General features: G+C 37.7%; 1 long non-coding RNA gene across 1 annotated transcript in view; it reads left to right on the forward strand.

The window, feature by feature from the left end:
* Positions 1–20517, forward strand: part of LOC121360441 — a 37376-nt gene extending 16859 nt beyond the window's left edge. The window contains exons 2-6 of the long non-coding RNA XR_005956204.1: positions 14397–14472; positions 16530–16667; positions 18224–18270; positions 19950–20129; positions 20231–20517. This is a non-coding gene — a long non-coding RNA (uncharacterized LOC121360441). The remainder of the gene's footprint in view (positions 1–14396; positions 14473–16529; positions 16668–18223; positions 18271–19949; positions 20130–20230) is intronic.
* The last annotated feature ends 916 nt before the right edge of the window (positions 20518–21433 follow it).

Consider the following 21433-nt stretch of genomic DNA (forward strand, 5'->3'; position numbering starts at 1 on the left):
TAAGCTGGTGAAGTTGCTTGTTAATGTATTTTTTATTGACCTAGTGTCTCTCAGTCCTTACACCACTGAACTCCAGGGTTTTTGTTGACAGGATGAACTTAGAGGAAAAACTTGGATCTAGTTTTCACTTTTTTCCAATATGGTTTTAAAAGGAAATTCATGCTATAGAAATAATTCTGGCCTTACATGAGACAGAAATCTTGGACTTCAACCAGCCAACACAGATCCTGACTGCAGGTAAGCAGAGGAGAGACATCTACCTCACTGGAGTTTTGCCAGAAGGAAGAACTAGGGTGCTTAAGCCATATCCCCACACACACATCCTTAAACCATGTCCACATGTGACTAGCTGAAGAAAATGGTTTTGGCTGCCCTCTCAGTTTATAGAGTCTGAGCTGCCCTTTAAACACAACCACACAGAAAGTCAGAGAGCAAGCTGATTGTACAAATATTTCCAACATGTATATCCACACTTCCCTACTAACCTGGGATGGAACCAGCAGGAATAACTACTATTAAACATTAGTACCTACTCTGTAGCACTCACTACTTAAACATTTTTAATATCTTCTTTGCTTCCTCTTTTATTTGTTGGAGGGATGGGTCCAGGTACACAAGAAGCTTAAATTAGAATAGCTAATTCTGTAAAATCTAGTAACTGTGAAATATCATCATGTTGTTGGCAATGGACCAGACCTGTGGCTGCTGTGAGCTGAAAAGCTTCATTAGCATAGATGGAGCAGAGAGAAATCTCCATACACTGAGGATCTGGCCCATTGTTTGCTGATGATAAATTTCCACAATGCCTGTGACTTTTACATTACATGTGTGGAGGTTGCCCTGAAAATTTCATAGACTATGAAAGAAAGGGATAGTTATCACCAGTGACAAATCTAATGCTTGAAGAACTCTGATGTTGCTCATTCTTCAACTGTCTAAATGAGGTTTTACCTTTTTTTTGAGATTTTTCCAGTAATACGGTTATGTATAGAGAAAATAAAATTAACACTTCATTACTATTCATCATATTGCACTGGAGACAAACTTGAGAAAATATACATTATTTACCATCAGCTACCTAACATTCTTTAAAATAAATGAAAACAATAAAATAAAGAAGTATCACTAAGCTACTCACTAAGAATTAATCCAAGAAACAATCTAGCAAAGTTGTTGGATGAGACATAATTGTACATTAATTAAGGAAAACTAAACCCCATCACAATTAAGATGAAAATTAGGAACAAAAACAGAGGAGTTAGGGAGTCGAGAAAAATTTCTTTGGAGTAGAATTTCTCAAAACTCTTAAGTTACCAACAGTGGAAACAGAGTACTTAGAATCAGAAAGATCCATGATCACTGATAAAATTTGCATGACAGAGACGTATTTTTGTAAACATAGTTAATTTTATTGCCATGGACAAATTCTAGGATGATTTTTCAGACAAATATAGAATAGTTCCAGCCAGCTCTCTGTCAAGCCAAGCTTTTATGTGCCTGCAGAGAGCTATGGTAGAAAGATAACACATATAGGCAGAGACCACCATCTTAGTGTCAAAACTGTTAAAATCTTTGCCAAAAGGATCGTATCATATATGTGTACCCATGAAATATTAAATAGAAGTTGCAAGTGCATGTTTCTCAGTTGGCAACAGATATATAACGTGTGTCTTTATTTAGATTGTTCATGGGTACATAACGAGACACACATCTTTCTTAGACTAATGCAAAACCTTTTTATATCACTGAAAATTAGAACCCTGTTTATAATCTGTACTGTCACAGTATAAGCAAGTGGAAGATCATCAGTGCTGCCATGACACTAACGACCAAAAAAAAAAAAAAAAAAGAAGGAAGAAGCTACTCAAAGGCCTACATGTTTCCAATGACTAGTTAAGCAGTTGTAATGATATGCTAGCATGGGCTCTCTAAGTGTAATTTTTGGTCAAGGACAGATTATTGTAAAAATGCTAATAAAAGACAATTTTAGATTCCTTTGCAATGAGCCTTCACAAAAGCAATATTAGTAATATGTGCTATATAAGCATATTTTTTACAAAGACAATTAACCTCTTTATTTGAAAACAAGAGCTTTGTTATTGTTGAATACAGCAGCTAATCCTTTGCAGCAGATAAATTTCAGCAGGTATGAGTGGAATGAGTTGTACTTGCTATGCCCCATGTTCTTCCACAATTAAAAGATTAAATATTTAATTTGCTAAATACTGGTATATATGAAGGTTAGGAAACTTTTGGTATAGGAAAAGTTGAGGCATCATCTGAGGACATGATAAATGTTTGCACTAAGTCCATCTTTTCATTTATTTCTTTTCTTGACCAGGTCAGCCCTACAGGTAAAAACACACCCTTTTTTGGTCAGCAAATTTCAGCTTGTGTTCAGTCAATAAAATTCTATAATCAGCTTTGAATTAGCGTCATGATTGTATGGCTAACAAAAACACTGCTAAGACCAGCTATGTTTGTTTTTTATTTAAAAATGTAGCAAAGTTGCACTGATAGACAGGGCAGTGCAATCATTGTTTCAACCAGTTAAGATTAACATATTTCTCTGAGATGGTTAATACAGCATTATACATATCACAATGACAAATGCCTAATTACAGTCCTGTCTTTATAATTAGGACCACACAGATTGATGCAATGGTAATTCCTGATTCATGGCAAGACTGATGAAGCGAATTAAGAATAAATAGTATAACGAATTAGGAACAAAGAGTATGACAACGTGGCCAGAAAAACCTTTCAAAATTAAATTCCTGAAGATTGTAAAACAGGTTATGAGGAGGCAAAACAGGGCAGCAGATCCTCCATTCTAGAGATGAGGCTTAAGTTAAGATCTTTTCTCTGGCAAAACCTCATTTGCAACATTTTCATCCAAAAGCAGCACCAATTTTTGGTCTCTACAGAAGAACAGAGAGACACTGAGGAAGGCTTAACCTTTTGTTCTGCCCCAACCAGACAGGACTACTAGACTGTGGCCTCAACAAGGGACAGGACATTAGAAGAATCTATTATCTTTCTGTACTCAAAGAACAGAAAGCTTCTTATTACAGGTAATACATTTAATTTTGAAAACAGATCTATTTTCCTTACATGTAATTGAGTTCTGTTACAGAACACAAAACAAGGAGGGCTCACTGTCATCTGCAATGGAAAGAGGTCGATATCAAAGGACACAGACTTGAGTTCCCTGTTATTTTCAAGGGCATAAGTTTCTTTTTGAAAGGTTTCCAGAACACAAGAACCTCTCCTTTCTGCATCCATAGAGGCTAAATACTGTTTTCACTGGATTAAGGTACCAGCTGAACCTAACACGTATTTTTTCCCACTTCAAGCAGAAGTTTCAGTAAGCACCAGCTGCAGTCAGGTCTCCCATATCTTAACCCCTCCTTGATTGGATTTCTCTGCTCTTCCTTTGCTGTTGAATGTGGTTCTGGTTTTTCCTACCTTGTCTAAAGAGGCAGCAGGACTTGCCCTAACCTATGTGACCTTCTTTCAAATCCTGAGGAAAAAAAGGCAGGCTGCTGGCATTGCGCAGGCTGGTTCTCCTGCAAGAATGGCTGTTGAAGAGGAATGGCTGATTCAGCACTATTTGAAAATCATTTTGGCATGTCTCAGTAGGGTGTTACTGGTGAGCTAAAAGAAGGATGGTGATGTTAGAGCATAAATATAATTTTTTTTCACAAGACAGGAACCATCCAATTAAAATATAAGTCACTCGTGTCAGGGACTATCTATTTGTACACGACCAACATTACTGAAGAACTAGTTTATAAGATGACAAGATTAAATCAATAATAGTAAGAATAAGAATAGGAATAGAAGAAGTGTTGAAAGTGTTGGGGGTTTTTAATGGTTGGAAAGAAATACGTAAATTCTACATATATAGGTCAAGCACACAAGTGCTGTGATACACACTAATCCTCAAAACAGTATTATATTTGATCACCTTAGACAACAAAAGAAGGAAAATGGCTTTTTTGGAACCTGGGTGTTCAGATGATGGCACAAAATTATGTCTGTGCCTTAAAGCCATAAGGAGATTGTCTAATTTCTCCATCTACACATTACTATGTCCTTTATAATTTCTGTATCTCAGCAACCATATCTCTTCCAATGGACACAGGACTTCAGCTCCCCACACTCTGAAAACTGTGTCCATTTATACTCACACTATATCACTGCCACCTGCTGAGCATGACATTCTACTATAGCTTTCTTAGAAACACGAGGAGAATATAGCTCCTGATGAAACCTTTCCTCTTCCTCTCATTCTCAAAAAGGTGACAGCTGGGTGGGTGACTTCACTTGGCTGCTTTAGGTATCAGCGAGGTGCTGCTCAAGCTATCTATATCAAGACCCCTGGATACAGAGGATAACTGGAGTTTTCCTAAGGTACATCCAAGCATTTAATTGAGACAGTAAATAAAAAGAATATTTGTTATGTGTTAAAAGCGTAGACCTGAAAATCACAGTGACTTTCTTTCCTTGCGAAAAAATCTCATGTTTGCCTTGTGTTGCCTCCATTTTGCAGTGGGAAAGCACAGAGTCCTCTGTAACACTACTATACACAAAGAGCATACGCTGTTGTATATTTTATCTCCTGGTAACTGTATATCTTAAGAAACTCTTACTGCATCTGAATATTTATTAAATAATGAAAAAATCTAAACCTTCCAAAACAGAGAGAGATAATTGGTATCACCTTATATTATTCATAAGAGGAAGTATAATCAGGGTCGTTTTCTTACCCTCTGCTGAAAGAATGCTCACTGTTGAAATTAACTCTTAAAAGAAACTTAAAGTCATGTTTACAGCTGCTTTACTAAAAATATGAGAAATAATGGGAACATGTGATCCTGTCTGCAGTTCCTGTCAAAATCACAATGCAAGACAGTTCTGAGGCGGATAACATTGATTAATGTTCCTATATAGCAATGACAGCATACATTTATGGACAGACTGGTGAACCTTTGCCAAAGCTCACTAAAAGCAGCTGCAAGGCAGGACTGACTTTTAACCTCCCCCTTTTAATGCAGGAACTTCTTGGCATAAAAACTGTGCTACTAGCATACAACCTGCAGGGTTACCATTACAAAAACAGATTTGGCCAGCAGGACATCTCTAGTTCCTGAATAAACTCCTGACAGATTACATGGAAGTTAAGTTATACAGGCATATCTGGAAACTGGAGGAAGAAGCAACTAAAAGACACTAATTCCAAGGATGCTCTGAAAAAGATCCCCACATTTTTGATGTGACAATTTCCATTTTCATTGGTTAACAAGTAATATTATTTGCTGAGAAGTGAACACCTGCAGAGTGTTCTCCATTGGTGAAAGCTGTGCATATGAATCCTTATTTCTGCAGGTAAAGTGATCTCTGAACAGTAGAGTGGAGCTTCTGCTTTTCTCAAAAATATATTATGAAGGTGCAGGAGAATTATTCTTGCTTTCTGTAGAGTCATGTATGGTTGAAGCCAAAGTGCCAAAAGCAGCTTGTCTGTGAGTCAAAAAAAGGATATTGTAGGAGAACAATGGTATTTTCCTTCTTTTTGGGGACAGGAAAACAGGGAATTCCTTAATAAGGGATGCTGATTAAGGAAAGATGCTTTTTACTACTCCGAAGGTTATATTCATGTCAAATTCCATTTTCTGATTTCAGCAATATATTATTAGTGTCATTTTCTGGAACAAATGATGCTGTAAATAATTCCAGCAAGTGCACTTAATATAGATTTGTTTGCTAAGTGGCGGTGTCTCCCGCCAGGGTTAAAGGTAGAATAAAATGCTGTTTATCCCACAGGGAAAAGAAATGACGAGATTTCTTGCTTCCTCTCTTGTTTCTGTCTGTGAGCCATTGTGATCCCAGGTCAGAAGGTCTGTCACACACTAAAGGAGGGAATGCTTGCACAGAGCCCTTTGTTTCTGCAGGGCAGTATCAGTGGCCCATTGTGCCGTTCATTAATACCCCATCTCTCTGCTTCTTCTTCTGTTTCTTTTAAACAAACCCCTGCCTACTTTTGGAAAAAAATTTCTGTGCTCAGCAGTTTAATTCTGGATTACAGCTTTCCTAATAACCAAAAGTGAGGGTGTTAAAGCAGCTGGAGGTGAGATGTTAGAGCTAGGAAAAAATGAAGTACTTGTGAGAAAAGAGCTGTATAAGATATATTAATTTTCATTCAAATGAGAGCTCCCAGAATCCTGTAGGCCCCAGTCCCACATCCACTCATCCCTTTGACATTTCACTCCAGAAAAGCCAACCTGTGAGCATGTGTGTGTACAGAGCCTTATTAATCTGGTGGAAGGCAAAAAAAGATGGAGAAAATTTTGCTGTCTCAGCTATTGTCTGTGAAAAAAAATCACAAAATCCAAATAGCTGCTAACTGGTTAACTATGTGAATTACTCTCCTAAAAGCTCCAGATGATCTATATTGGTGCAGAATCCTATCAGAACACACACTTTCTTAAAAAACAACAACAAAATTCTTGTTTTCAAACTGAAAACTGCAAACAATTCTTTCTATGAAGAAGAAATGTTTGTAAATGGTTCATCTTTATACTGTTTGCAGGCAAATAAAATTAATATTAAACCCAAAACAGTTAGCCCTTCCAATTGCATGTAGAAATCATGGCCTGCTTCTTCCAACACACACTATTGTAGGTTTCAAATCAAAGTGTCCAAACTCTTTTTATTTTTGGCCAAGAAGAAACTAGGCTTGCAGTGGTGAAATGAGAATGTTAACATGGGTAAAATTTCCTAAAGCTGTTCAAACTTGCAGTCATGCTAACGTGCTTTCAGATCCAAAATGTTTATTCTCTTAAGAATTAAAAAGAAATTGTTGAAAACAATGAATCTGCTTCTGAAAACTGTTAGTTTTCTCCTGAGAATTGGTCTGAAAAATCACATCTGCAAGTAGAAATAAACAATCACCTTTCAGACAGTGACTCTGGTAGAATCCTCCCTGTCAACAGGGCCATTTTAATCAAATACCCTCTTACCAGGTAACCCACACACAGAAACTGTAAATGCTTTTTTTACATGGAATGAACATTTGAATAACTTTAACTTGAAAAGTCAGCTTGATTACATGTAAATTATCATGAGACACAAAAAATTGCACCTAGACCTCTACCTCTGATTTATCTGCCCATCTGTTTTTCTTTCAGATGATTCATCTTGAGAGCACTAGAACACCTCCTGAAACATGCAAGATTAATCAGTCCTGCAATGGACTTATGTAAATGCTTTACTGTGAGATGTGAGTTGTGTTGTTGACTTCAGTGAAGCTACTCACCGGCTTGAAACTTAGTCAGTCTGAATAAACAAACTGCAGAGGTTTCATTTCTCCTCCTGTCTTTCCCACAGACCAGACAGATTAATTGCCTTCTCTTCCTTCCAATACTTTATTTAATTTTTCTCTTTTCTGCCACTTGATTTTTCTCCTTAGTATAAGTATTTCCCTTCTTAGGAAAAGTTTTTACACTTTCTAACAAATTCTAACAGAGGACTTTGACCATTTTAGATAGTTTTTTAGCGCACAATGGGTTCTCAGCTATAATCAGAGCTCATCAATATTATTTTCACATAAATATGTTCAAAAACAACATCCATAACAATTTTGACAGACTATTAACTGTGTTAAACATTCTTCTATATCCAGGTCAAGAAGCTGGTTTTCTTAAAGTCAGCTTAAGAAACTGTATTTTCATTTTCACTCTAATGAGGAATTCAGCAGTATACAAATGAGGTTAGAAAACAATAATAAGAAGGTGCTTATCAGAAGTTAAATAGGTGTGGATTGAAAGAATCTGACTGCTTTTCCACTTTTCAGCTGAAAGGACACTGGACTTATATGCAGCTATATCAAGAAGTGCCACAAAAGGAGAATGCCTTTCCTCAAGGAAGAGCTGCCAGCATGCACCTATGACTAGAATGGCTATTGACACAGAATTAAGGGCATTACCATGATTTGGAAGCATTCTTCCTCTTCCATCATCAATAGGATTTAACTTTTGGGATTTTTTCTCCCTAAACTGATGGCACTGCTGTTCAAAATAGACCTTCTGTACAAATTACAACTGGAAACTACAAGTGGCACTGTTTGGCTGGCACATAAACCTCAGCCGATCGTTTTCAGTTGGATTCGTGCTGGGTGCACCTTATTTCTGCCTTAAAGAAATTAAAAATGCCCATTTTCAAAAGGAAAGGAGCTGTGAATAATCCACATTGCTAGTAAGCAGAGCAGAATAAAGATGCCTTCATTTCACTAACAATTATGAAAAGATCATATCAGACAATGACCTTCAGAAATGCTTCAGTGACCACAGTGTCAAGCTCCAAGACCTAAGTGGGAATTCTTCAGCTAAGCTTTGACTTCACTTTCACTTATATGCCTAATTTTGCCTCATTCATGTTAACGTGTTTTTTACTGATGACTTTAAAAAGGAAAGAACAGAACCCTGATGTAGAATAAGCTAAAAGAAATTAATAGACAGCTATATGTACAGCGGAGAACTGGATTTAACTGTGCATTTCCACTTCCTGGTTTCTTGATTTTCCAAGGACATCCTTTAGCATTTGATGTTGGTGCCAATTAGAGAGAAGGTGGAGGTAGAATTTACGGCACTGCCATAGACAAAACTCTTGCTGAAGCAAATGGGAAATACGTGCATGAATTTGGCTGAGTGTCAGTACAGTAGAAAAGAGCCAGCTGACTGATTTTTTTCACTTTGTAGATGGACTAATAATCTCAAAAAAGCAGAAGGAGAGAAATGTCTCTTTGTTAGGGCTTAAAAATAAAGTTTGTAGGTGAACTTCTTATAACTGCTTATAACTTCTTATAAGCAGTCCTTGTAAGATTTCAACAATACAAATCTGTATCATTCTCTTGCCATTCAAGGTCGTGTTAACCTTCTTGAAGAAGAAGCCAAGAACTCCTTAAGTTAATCATCCTCTACATTGAAGCTGGTGCTTATTTGATTCTGAGGTTTTGCTCAAGACGGAACAAGCACGTGAAAAATTGGTGAAATGCAAGATTTCATTTACACAAGGTCGAAGTGACCCAGATTTCAAGTGAGGTCCAAAGTATTATTGGTCCTTCACACAAGAAAAGTTCTGTGCACAGCTCATTTAATATTTAAGACGTTTGCATAAGAGTATGTAAAAGAGCATTTTCTTCTTGCTCTGCCAAGAAAGGTCAAATAACTGTTAATACTAGATAAACCTCGTGTGAGTTCTAGTCCCCAGAGTAACCGGGATTATGCCTAGTATTCTCAATACACAACAGTTTATTCAAGCAGGAAATCTATAGGAAGGGGCTACATCCACTACAGGTCCAAGCTGTGCAGTTCTGTGGGCTCTGGTTGTGCCTGCTGAGGATTTGGGCCCACAATTTGCTAAGACAAGTAAGTGTAATGAGAACAGACAATTTATATCGATTACGAGGCTGGTAAAAAGCTTTTGAGCATTCAAAAATTGGCTGTGATGTAGCTCAAAAATACAGGCAATTTTATTAAAAAGGAGTCACATTTTGAGTTGAATGACTTTATGACAATATAAATCCATGTTGCTGTGGTGTTAATATCTCACTGACCCAGACCTAAACAACCAGTGTTTTCACTGGTGAAAAAGTTACTGGCTTGAAAATTAATGATTAATTTTATATTAAGTTTGGGAGAATGAGAACAGTGAAGTCAATAGCTCTAGCAAACATCATGATTTCCATATCACATTTAATTAATATTATTATGTTTTTAAAAAAACACATTAAACCTCTCTTATAAATATTACATAATGGACTGAGTTACTATTTGCTGTAGGATATTTTTTCTTCATAATTTCCTTCTGTCCTATCTATTGACATGTTAATAGACAGCTCAGGGACACGGACAGTGAAAACACACAGCCAGTTAGACACAAGCAGCACAACTGGTAACTGTGACAAGCAGAATCAGATCTGAGGTGATATTTTTGCAGAGTGTTACACCACACTGGAGTAGTTACTCACTTTTAGTGAGCAACTTTTAAGTGTTTGTCAGCTACTGCAATTGAAAGGGGAACACAAATGTTGTGACAAGTGGTGATATTTTTGCTTTAAGTATTTCCATAAGTTAGAGAGACGGAGCTGAGAAATCTTTAATGTAGAGGTCTTCTAGTATATATTTGTTATCTGCTGACTTTCCTTGTGCTGAAGGTCAGAAAGTTTGAAATTCCAGAAGGAAGTTTGAAATTCAGAGGAAGGGCTGCATCATGCCTTGAAGACAGATTCCTCACTGGGGAGGCAGGGTCCCTGCCCCATTTCTGGCACACAAGAGCCCATCTCCCTCGACCTATTAATGCAAGGGCAGAAGAGACTCTGCTGCAGCCCATTCCCAATGTAACACCAGTTTGGCAAGGGCAGAAGCAGCCCTTGTGCTCTGGGAGAGTACAGGCTCAGCAGTGGCACTTATCTCTTCATCTGCTCAGTCACTTCATGAGCTTTCACTCACGGTAGCCTGCAGACAGGCCAGGAATTCTGCATCATTTTTCTGTAGATCCAGGGCCTGTCTAGCAATCACAAGCCACTGCATTATTTATAGAATGCAGACTGCTCTCTGCTTCTTAAATACAACCCATCCTAGTCTGAACACCTCTTTAAATTGAATATTGTCTTATGCACTTTGATTGTGTGTGGAAATATACTGCTTCAAGGTAAAAGGAGAGGAGTTGAATTATTATCCTGAGGGCTGTTTGTACACTTCCATGATCCACCCACTCATTTTACCTTGAGGGTGAAGTGAATTGCATGGGCTGGTCAAGAACAGAGCAAAGCAGTCAAGTGCTGACTGACAAGGTTGCCCCTCCTAAGTGCTGGCTCTGAGCTCTGATCTCTGAGCACTATTGACACTCGGCAGTGAAGCAGAACTGCTGACGTTCCTGCTGGGCTCCACACAGAAACCTGAACATCACCACTGCATTCTCAAATCGGAGCCAGAGTTCAAGGAAGAAAATTTAAAGCAGGGATTTTCATCTTAAATGAAAGATGTTTTCACTGTGGCTCCTATTCAGTACCATACTCAAACTTTAACCTAACTTTTAACATTGCACCTAACTTTAAACATTAAACCCCTATTGTGTACCGGAAAGTTAGAAGTCAGCTTTGTGATTGAACTTAGCTTGCTGAACTTAGGCCTATATCAAGAGAGAAACCTCTAAAGCACTTCTCTTTATTAAAAATGTATTTCTACCAAGAGTTTATATGTTCCAGATATGGCAGCAGACCACATTTCTTAAAAGTTACCTCATGCTCTCAACCTTCCTAATGACACTGTAAACCACAAGTTATCAAACTAGATTTAAAGTGTGTGCATATAGAAAACTCCATTACAAAGAGAACTATCACAACTGACCTGGCCATTCCTAACTTTATTACAGAAGAAAACCAAATATGTATGCATGTGTATCTACATATCTGTATGCATTTCATTTTTAAAAAACAAAGGGCAAATTCCTGGCCTTTGGAAAATTATTACCTTTCCATGTATTTCAGCAGGGCAGGATTTCTCATATTTCTCATCAGTAGTTTGATCTCTAACCTGATTTCCCTCTGAATGTGGTTTAAACTTTACCCAGTTCTTTTTCTTCCCCCTACTTCTTGTTTTATAAAACAAACATAATTAACTGTGATTATTTTTGAAAACTTTACATTTACACAGGAATGTTTCTTTTTTTTTTACCTTCATTCACTGGAAATGTGTCTTTATAAGTTTTAGAACTATAGTAGAGCATTAGCTATAAATAAAATAGTTATTTTTCATTAATCCTCTGAGGTGCACTTGAAAGTTAAAGTAATAATAAAATAATCAACAAAAAAAAATTTAAATACTTAGGTGTGCTTAAGAAAAAAGCCCAAACATCAAAAATAAAGAGAAGAGAAAATATGCAAAAAGTGAGTGTTAAAAATGTTGCTGCTCTTAGAACTTGCTTGTGAGAGTAATAACATTGCCCAATGTTAAGGAGCAATGGAGCAAGCCACAGATGGGCACGTGATGGGCACATCTCTGTAAGGACTCTCACCACTGCCAGATGCTGCTGCTGCTGCTGATATAAAAGGGAGAAAATCAGAGATGGAGGAAGCACAGACTGTAAACTTAATGCAATGCTTTAAAAGAAATTGAGTGGGATGGATCCTTAGCCACCCAGTTCATATGTTATGGAGAACTTTGTGTAAATTTTCCAGCTTTTCCACTGAATACTTCTCCCAACAGCATGAGGTGTATGTGGAGTAGGAGTGGATGGCTGAGTCAAGTGCATTGGAAATGGGGTAATAAAGAAACAAAAATGTTATACCTGGGTAGGTACGGAAGAGGAAATCAGCACTGGAAGGATTTTCCTGTAAAGGGGATACTGTCAAAGGGTTACCCATCAGTGGAAAGTCATCCTTTATTTCTAGTACTGGTTTACAAAGGCAAAGTGCCATCAAAACTTATGTGGGATACCTTTGTATGTCATCTGTGCGGCATGCAGGTGGATATATGGAAATAATGCTGAAAAGCATAGACATGCAGATCCTTAGACCTTTTGAAAGCTCTGGTTTAGATGTGGGCAGGGAAATGACCCTTTGCTTCCTCAACCCTCTGAAGTCACATTCTGACTCCAGGGTGGACAAATCACCACCGTCAGCTGCTAAATTAATTGAACCAAAAACTGAGGGAGAGGGACCCACACTTCACCCATTCCACATGCATGAAAGTTCAGGAAGTGGGGGGAGGGAATGGGAGGCTTCCTGATCTGCCAACTAGACCACTCTGTGAACACTTTCAAACAACACACCTTCAAATCCTTGTCTAGACATGGCCTTATGCAAGCCACAGATAAGAATCAGCCCCTGAATGGGTGTTTTGTTATATAACCACCCATGAGGCACAGGGAGTTAAACATTTGCAGTAGTTTGTAACATTCCTAAAGCATTACGTTTCCAGCAAAGTGGATTATCTTGTCTCATTTTTCTCTGATGAACAATCAACTTCGATCTTGACACATGAATTTATTATGCATGGGTTAGACAAACTGAGCCTTAATAAGCTGCAGTTAAAAACCTCACTTTGTGTTTGTGGAGAGAAAACTCAGCTCCTAGGCTGCCTCACAGGGATATGAAAACAAAATCAGGCTTCTCTACCCTCGTCCAGCTCAGGTTGGATGTCTATATACCAAAGATGTGGTTTTTTTTATAGATTTTGCTAGATATTTGATTGCTTTGTTGGAACAGTTCCACAGTAGCTGACTGAGCTGACCTCCAGATGTATCTCCTCCAGGGCATTATGTTCTGTTTCGCATTATCAGCTGCATGCTCCAAAGGTTAGGTTGTGAGAGCTTGGGTGGGGCTTTTAAATCCTTCTTCCATCCCAGCAATCCTGATGTGCCTGTTCTCCTCTTCTTCCGTGGTTAATTCTACCCAACAGTGGAAGAAACACAATACAAACTCAGCTTGATTTAATAATTGCAGTCATGATTTATGTGCAACGGTGTCACTTCACTGAGCATTGATTTGATAGATAATGGAAAGCATGTGCCTGTCTTATTTGGAAAGTTTATTTGACACTACAGATTCTTGAAGGAATGTGCAGAAACTTCTAAATATATGGAACAAACTCACCTGGTGTAAATCAGGTGTCTGAATTGACAAGAGCAGTAATGGGTAAGGCAGTAATTAGTATGCATAACTATTTCAAGGTGAGTAAAGTAATACAGTTCCAGGGCCCAGAGTGTCGTTGATTTACGCCAGCTGAGGATATGGCCCGTAGAACTGACAAGAAATGGCTATGACTACTAATTACTGAAGCTGCTAATGTATTTCAGCTGGTACTAACTGGTTTTATGTCACTGGAAAATTACAGAAGTGCTAATTCTTGCAGATCAGACACCAACCTGTGTGTGCAGGTTTTTTTGGTCAAATGTCCAGAAAAGTGGGGCTGCATTTTGTGCAGTGACTATTCTTGCTAGCATTAAACCCTGATCAGACTTCTCACTAACTTGGGTATCCTCCTTACAGTTTGCACTCTCTTCTTCCCAGATTGAGGCAGGATGAAAAGCTGATTCTTTGGTTAGCCTTCTGGCATGGTGTGGTGATGCATTTAGGATGCTTTTGACGCTATTACAATTTCAGGTGGTCACTCAGGAAGAAGCAGCTGGTCAGTACAGAACACTTCCATACTTGGTATTTGCTGTGCTTTATAAGTAGCAAGAGCTGAAAATGTGTGGGAATTGCTTTAAACTCAATGGGCTCACACAGTTTCTAATTTATGTAGAGGGTATTGAGGGTTATACTGCATACCATATTTTGTCCTGTCAGATTTATGCCTCTGATCACTTCAGTCACAGGTATGTCTTTCCAGGGATTCAAATCATCACTGAAGGTAAAAGCCCTCTCAGACATGAGGACACCAAAGTCCTTCAGAGCATGGCCATATGGTGAGTGAACATTCTTTCCCAGCTTCTGTTTTGTTCAATCCAGGGCGTATGATATTTTGAAATGCAAGAATTTTTTTTTTATTCCTGGATCAAGTTTCTTTAGAACATCATCGGTAACTGTAGGCATAATTGCCAGTGGGACTTGACCATGCAAGAACATTTAGAAGGATTTTTGAGAATGAGGTCTCTGCCCTGTCTTTACTGCCACTGACACAAGAACAGTGAAACTCCTTGGAAATGTTCAGCTCTAAGACATTTTTCATGTACTAGTGTGCTCAGCATATACAGAATATTGTGGGAAATAACTCAACCTTTGTTGCTACTTCCCTGCAAGGAAGTTCCCTTTGTAGTTTTAGGCTGGAAGACAAACAAGTGAGCCCAAGACTTTTCATGTTCACAGAGTAACTTTTATTTACATAGTCAGTAACCATGGAAAGCAGATGGTTACAGAAATGTGGGCAACTCCTTTACCCTCCATTCCCAGTTCAGCACTAGTGGATAAAAGTAGCATTAACTCTAAAGCTCAATGTAGTGCATGTGGTAAGAATTAGATGGGAAAATTCCCCTTAAAGAAATAGAGTTACAAATCTAACAATTTCTATTCTCAAGACTAAAATTCCTGTCCACAAGCCAACAACAGGAAAAAAAATAAACATCTCTGCACCTTCTTGTAACCTGTACTAGAAAAATATAAATGAAGAGATGATCGAATAAGGTTGTGATATTTTCTTGCTTTCCCAGTCTAAACAATACCTAATATTAATTGTGGCAAGTATTTTCGTGCTAATATCTCCTCCTCTTTCAATTGACAGGCTCTATTGTGTTATAATGTTAATCCATTTTGACAATACAGACAGGATATCTTCATAAAAAACAGATCTCAACAAGACTTTCTGTTGACCTTTACCACATAGCTAGGTTATTTTCATAATTTACCTTGATTATCCTCACTTCAGCTGTAGCTACAGTACTTTAGAAAAAATTCAACTAAAACCAAACTGGCCAATTAAAAAAAATCATCTCAGATTTAAGATGCTACTTGATCAGATGTTTTGAGTTTTAAATTGCTAAGTTTGTTACAGTTTACTTGTTTTAATATTATTCAACATTGCTGTGCATGTTTTTACTAACACAACTGCTAATAAATCATTATAAAAGAAGAAAAAGTACTATTTGGTATTAAGTCAGACTGCTTTTTTAATCCATTTTTCTTTCTTTCTTGGAGTTGTTTAACCATGGGGTTGGCTCTGGCAACATATAAGTACCTAGACTTTAAATAACAGCTCTTGTCCAAGCTATTGCATTCGTCCATCAGATCTCTTACATTTTCCTTATTCTTACATAGAAAATAAATATATTAGGCCTGGTTCTTCATTGTCTACTTTGTGAGTAGTCATTATGCTCTTGCAAGAAAAACACAACATGAAAGGAAAAAAAATCTGATTGGTAGCACAATGGATTTGTTTTGAACTCACCACAATAATTACACAAGGTGATGAGTGATGAAGAATCCAGCTCATTATTGCTAAGAAGCACCTATCTTCTAGCTAGTACTGCATATCATAGATATAAAGGCCCTGGTTTATTACAATGATTATTATTAGTCCAGTTGCCAATCCAAAGATCATATTTGATTGTCCCATGTGCAGCAGAATACTAATCTATTTCCCTTCTTCATTCTTCCTCTATGCTTGTATAGACAGGTACATTAATCTACTCTGCCAAGAACGATCTTTTTATCTATGCAGAACTGAAATGATTCTTCCCTCTTATCAGCATTTTCCTATATGCAGAAGATAAAGCAAAAATGTTTCCTCACCCCATGTTTTTGTCAGTTCTCTGCTTGGAGGGTGATCAGATCATTTTTAATTGCATACAGAGCAACAAATATCTGACGTTTGCATTTGAGTGACTAAGAACTGAATTTTGTTGACAATATTAATGTGCTCTTCTGTTTAATGTCTATCAATTTTTAGACGTTTAATCAGATTAACACTTTGCTGAGGACTCACAGGTATACCTCATTCTGACAATACTCAATGTTTGTCATTCACTAGATAGCACCAAGCTAAATTCCTCCACCTGAAAGATTCTGCATGTGTCACGTCCCAGGGTATCCAGGAAAGCAGCAGTGCAAATAGATCCACTTCTTAGCAAGGAGGTTTCAAAAGACAGGATGATCAAACAGCTTGCTGGTAAGAAAAAGGGGCAGTTCCACTCATCCTCTTCCCTTTCCTCAGGCACTGCTCTTATCTCCTGTCAAACAGGCTAAGCATGGTGAAATGGCCAAATGAATAATCTTCTGGGGGCCTAGTGACCTCACGGGAGGAATTTTACCATCGTCTCTCTGGAAGACAGGATCAAGCCTGTAGGGGCACTCTGAAGTAATTTAGCTGTGGGAGGAAGAATCTAAACTTATATGATCCTCAGCTTGGCTGGAGGGACAGGTTTTCATGCAAAATTTTCATGAAATTTGAAACGGTGTAAAATTTTCTTTTGACAGTGTTTAGCTGTTTGATTCATGTTTGATATTTACCTAGGGCTCTAACTAAAAGAGAGAAAAATGAATGAAGAGGATCTCATCTGCTTGTTAGCCCATGAGTCAGCGTGATAAGATGCAAGGTGTGACCCAAGTGCATTTTTGGGTGACATGTTAAAGCAAAGTTCTGACCACTTTGCTCATTAAAGATCCCACTGCAGTAATTATATCAGTAAAGTGTGTTAACTCTGATGGCCTGGCCAGATGCCAAACTTCAAAATTGCATTCTCCCATCTTTCTTTCAAGTGGACATTCTAGTCTTCATTTCCTCTCCAAAACAGCTCTCTTATTCTAGACTGCTAAATCCTTCCTGTGTTTCACCACAAAGTTTCAGCACTGTAATAGATTAAACAACAATTAAATGGTTTCTGTATCAACTTGTAAAGCAAGGGAGTATTTCACAAGATGAAAAGCAGTATAAAAATGTAAACTACTAATAGTTTTGGGCCTGCTCACTGCAATACAAAATTTGGCCAGTGGCAAAAAGTAGTCAGCTGAGGGAGAGTTGAGTGGCTCCATTACCCACTGATGTGCAACATTTCTCCCAGTATGTTCAGTGTCATGAATGCATAAGTTTGACCTAAAAATCAGATCTTTATGTACATTGTGGTACTGGCTCAGCTTTCTTTTTTTAGGTCAGATTCTCAACAGATTTGTGCTGCAAGCAGTTACAAGTTCTGCTTGAGAGACACTTGTGTTAAAAACAAAAAAAACAGGTAGTATTTGGGCTTTTTGTATGCACTTGGTTGCCTGTGTGGGCTCTATGCAGGAGAGTAATTTCATAAAGGACACAAACAAGGCATCTGTGTTAAAGTTCTCCCCTGCCTAATGCTAACACTGGGTGTTTAGAGAGAGAACATAAGAGGAAGACACACCTGTAGCAGTATTTCCCCTGGCAGTATCTCCCCAGATTCTCCCCCTACTAGGCTGTACAAGAGAAACAATACACAGGATTGTGGCATGAAGAAATAATATACAGATGTAGCTGACACTGAAAATGCGATTTGCATAATATGGTAATGTATGCATTATAGTCCCAACTACATACGTGATCAAAGCATCCATTGTAAATGATAATGCAAATTAATTTTAGGCTCATTATTATTAATTGAACCTGAACAGAAATCAGATTCAGTAAAAATAGAATAAAGAAACAAACTGAAACTATTTAGGGAAACAGACATTAATGTGATTATTCTCTCTCACTTACAGTTTGGCACATGCTCCTTCTGCCTGTATTGCTCCTTCTGCCTTCTCTGGTACGATTTCACGTAGAAATTCTCCTTTATTCTGCAGTTCGTTCTTGTGGTTTCTCTTTTGATGTTCGTGTCACTCAGCACACTTTCTTAGATGTATTATTAAGGTCTGCATGGTCTAATAGGTTGCCATTACCCTAGGCTTTATTCATTCATTTTCCAAATTAAATCAAGTTTGGGCATGAATAATGTTGATAGGGACATTTGCGTAAACTAAGTTTGTTGCTCCAGTAATGGGGTTGCTTTTGTGAATTAATGGGTCATTTGTTTTTAAAAACAGAACACCGGCATGTTCCTGATGTTCCTGCCCCTTCTAATAACTCTGTAATGGTGATCTTTTGTCTTGTTATAATGGTTTCTAGTTTCTGCAGTGCCTGGAGATAAGAGAAGGAGAAAACTCTAGGATCTTGCCATTACCCAGTACTGAAGTTCCTGTCCTAAAGTGGGTTTAAAATTATTTAATCATGTAATGTAATAAAATCCTGATTTTTGCTAAATATTTACATCTGGTGAGACTACTGGTTTTTTCCTAGACAGTATTAGAATGTGATCTTCAGTGACTACAAAATTATTTAGCATTGATAGCTCTCAACTGTAAGAAGTTCATGGTTAGTTTCCTGAGAATTAAAGCCACCATTAAGAGATGAGCATCTTTTTTTCTCCCTGTGAATATTTGAACTTAATAATAAACATACTTTCGTGCATTGGGCAAAGACTCCATGCAGTTGTAGACGCAAAACAATATTAAATTTCTTCCTAAATTGAGGAAGCCAAAGATGACAGATAAAGTTTGTGATCTCATTTCTAGGAACATTCATCTGTCTCTCCTTAGTAAAATCTTAACAAATTCACTCTGTCATTTTAAAGGAAATGCCATTTTAAGTAATAATTAATCTTACTGTTATTATTTTCTTTATTACAGTTCTTGTGATTTATTTATATGTGGCATTGTAAGAAATGTTAACACAACAGCATCTTTTTTTTTTTTTTTTTTTGTATGGTTCATACTATATTGATACTTATTACTGCAGTGACATTGCACAGAGCTTATTATGTTTATATCATGGGATGTATTACTTCATACCCAATCACTTTCCTAAAATAATTTTGGAAAATGTGTTGAGCACTGCTGCATTTATTTCACAGTGGCTACCTTTGAACCAACAGGACCAATATAAATATAACATATATATATATATAAAGAGAGAGAGTGTGTGTATATGTATATAAATATGTGTATATATCCTCTGATCCATTATTGCCTACATCAGCTACAGAGAGCAAAGGTAGAGTGAAAACTGGAAGGCTAAAGGGAGGTATTTTGTCCCTATCCTTCGGTAGCTGCTTACACTTCTACTATCCTGTATTTCAGATGTTCTCACCCTGACTCCTTCAAGACAGATACATGCAAGGAAAAGCTGAAATACTTTTCCCATTGTCCAACATACAAAACATTTTGCTGGGGAAGTCCTGGTTACCAAGTGTGTCTGCAGAATGTGCAGACACTAGCAGCAGTAGAGCATGCACAAAAGATTGGCTTTGTCTCCTTTATTCAAGATAAATTCACATTTTAGTTCATGTGCACTCACTGAAGTCAGCAGGGCTCGAAGCAGAGTATGCAGATATTGATTATGAATCCTGGACCAGAATCTCTCACTCTTCCCAAATTCCACACTTTTCAGAAATGCTGGTCACCATTTCAACAGCTCTAAAACTGGATGTTGCAGGTGTCTCACTTTGACAGCTGCAATTTTACTGATGCTGTGCAGCACAGGATGCCCACTCTCATTACGTTTCAAGGCACAGGAAATGCAACTCAGTATCTGAATGCATAAGAAGGAAGGAGCTTTTTAAAGTTCAAGGTAAGTGCCATGATTTTTAAGTTGTTGGAGGAGAAGAGAGCATTTAATGGATCCTTTACTTAATTTTGAAACTTGCTTTCCATTTTTAATGTTTCCTACAGGATTCAAGAAGCCTGTTGACACCAATACACGCTGGCATATAAAAATAAATTACAGACTTTAATATTTACATGTGCTGGCTTCCAACCCCCCAAAAGCCTGCACTGAGGAGGTTCACAAATGGGAAGTGAAGAACTGCCAGGCACTTGTATCCTTATTGTGAAGACTGACTGAAGAGAAGCATGCCAAACACAAGGTGCTGCATATAAACCTTTGAATCAGAATGGGTAACTACACAAATGATAAACAAAATAAAAATATGCTAAGAAATATGCATGTGTTCACTACACTCAAAATTAGTCTGTTCATTGTTTCCTGAGGCCTTAATTTGCATCAGATGCACAGCAGGATTCAAATCTGACAAAATATTAAGGTGGACAACAGGAAACTCCCAAGGTATAAACCCAGGGTTTTTAAAAATCCTACTGGAGAGGTTATACCTTCCTACATAGTAAGGCATAAGGCAATTCCTTATTGTCAAGAGCAAGAAGGAGAATTTTCTCAATAATATATGTTTATTTCTTTCTTACTTCCTTAAGCTTTCTCTAAACTTCTACTCACTAATGGTATGATGCTGGCAATCATGGTCTCCTGTGGTCTGATCCAACATGGTCATTCCTACAGCTCTAATCAGGATGGATATTCAATAAATAAAGAAGTCTTGGGACATGCAGAAGGAGGAAAGACACAAAGCATTCCAGGCCAAGGTCAGAAAGTCCCTATGAGCTCTCTCTTCCAGATTACTCACTGTATTTCCTATTTTCACACGGCTTACTCTTGCAGACTTTGGCTTGCCTGGTGCCTTTCTGTTTCATGGGCTTTTTTTTCCAGGTATTGACAATAGGTGTTTTGCCTTGGATGACAAGCATGACAAACTGTAAAGTCATGTCCTAGACATTCTGGTACATATCCTGGTGTGATCTCATTTTAAGGAATGTGATTGTGATTCCCAGCATTACAAGCTGAAATCAGGATTTGGTTATATCTGCCATATACCATGTGAAGTACTGTCTCTCTCCGAATTTCAGCTCATGCCAATACATCTTCACAGCCAGTGCTGGGAAACATCACCAATTACTGTGGCTGTTTACGGAACACAAGAACAGAATATTTAATTTTACCAGCCTCTTAGGACAGCAAAGCTGAATTTGAACTCTAGTTAAAGTTTTGCTGATTACTCCTGACCTTTCTGGGACAAAGACATG

Source organism: Pyrgilauda ruficollis, unplaced genomic scaffold (assembly GCF_017590135.1).
Source record: "Pyrgilauda ruficollis isolate IOZ18807 unplaced genomic scaffold, ASM1759013v1 scaffold50, whole genome shotgun sequence".
In the NCBI taxonomy this organism is placed as follows: Eukaryota; Metazoa; Chordata; class Aves; order Passeriformes; family Passeridae; genus Pyrgilauda; species Pyrgilauda ruficollis.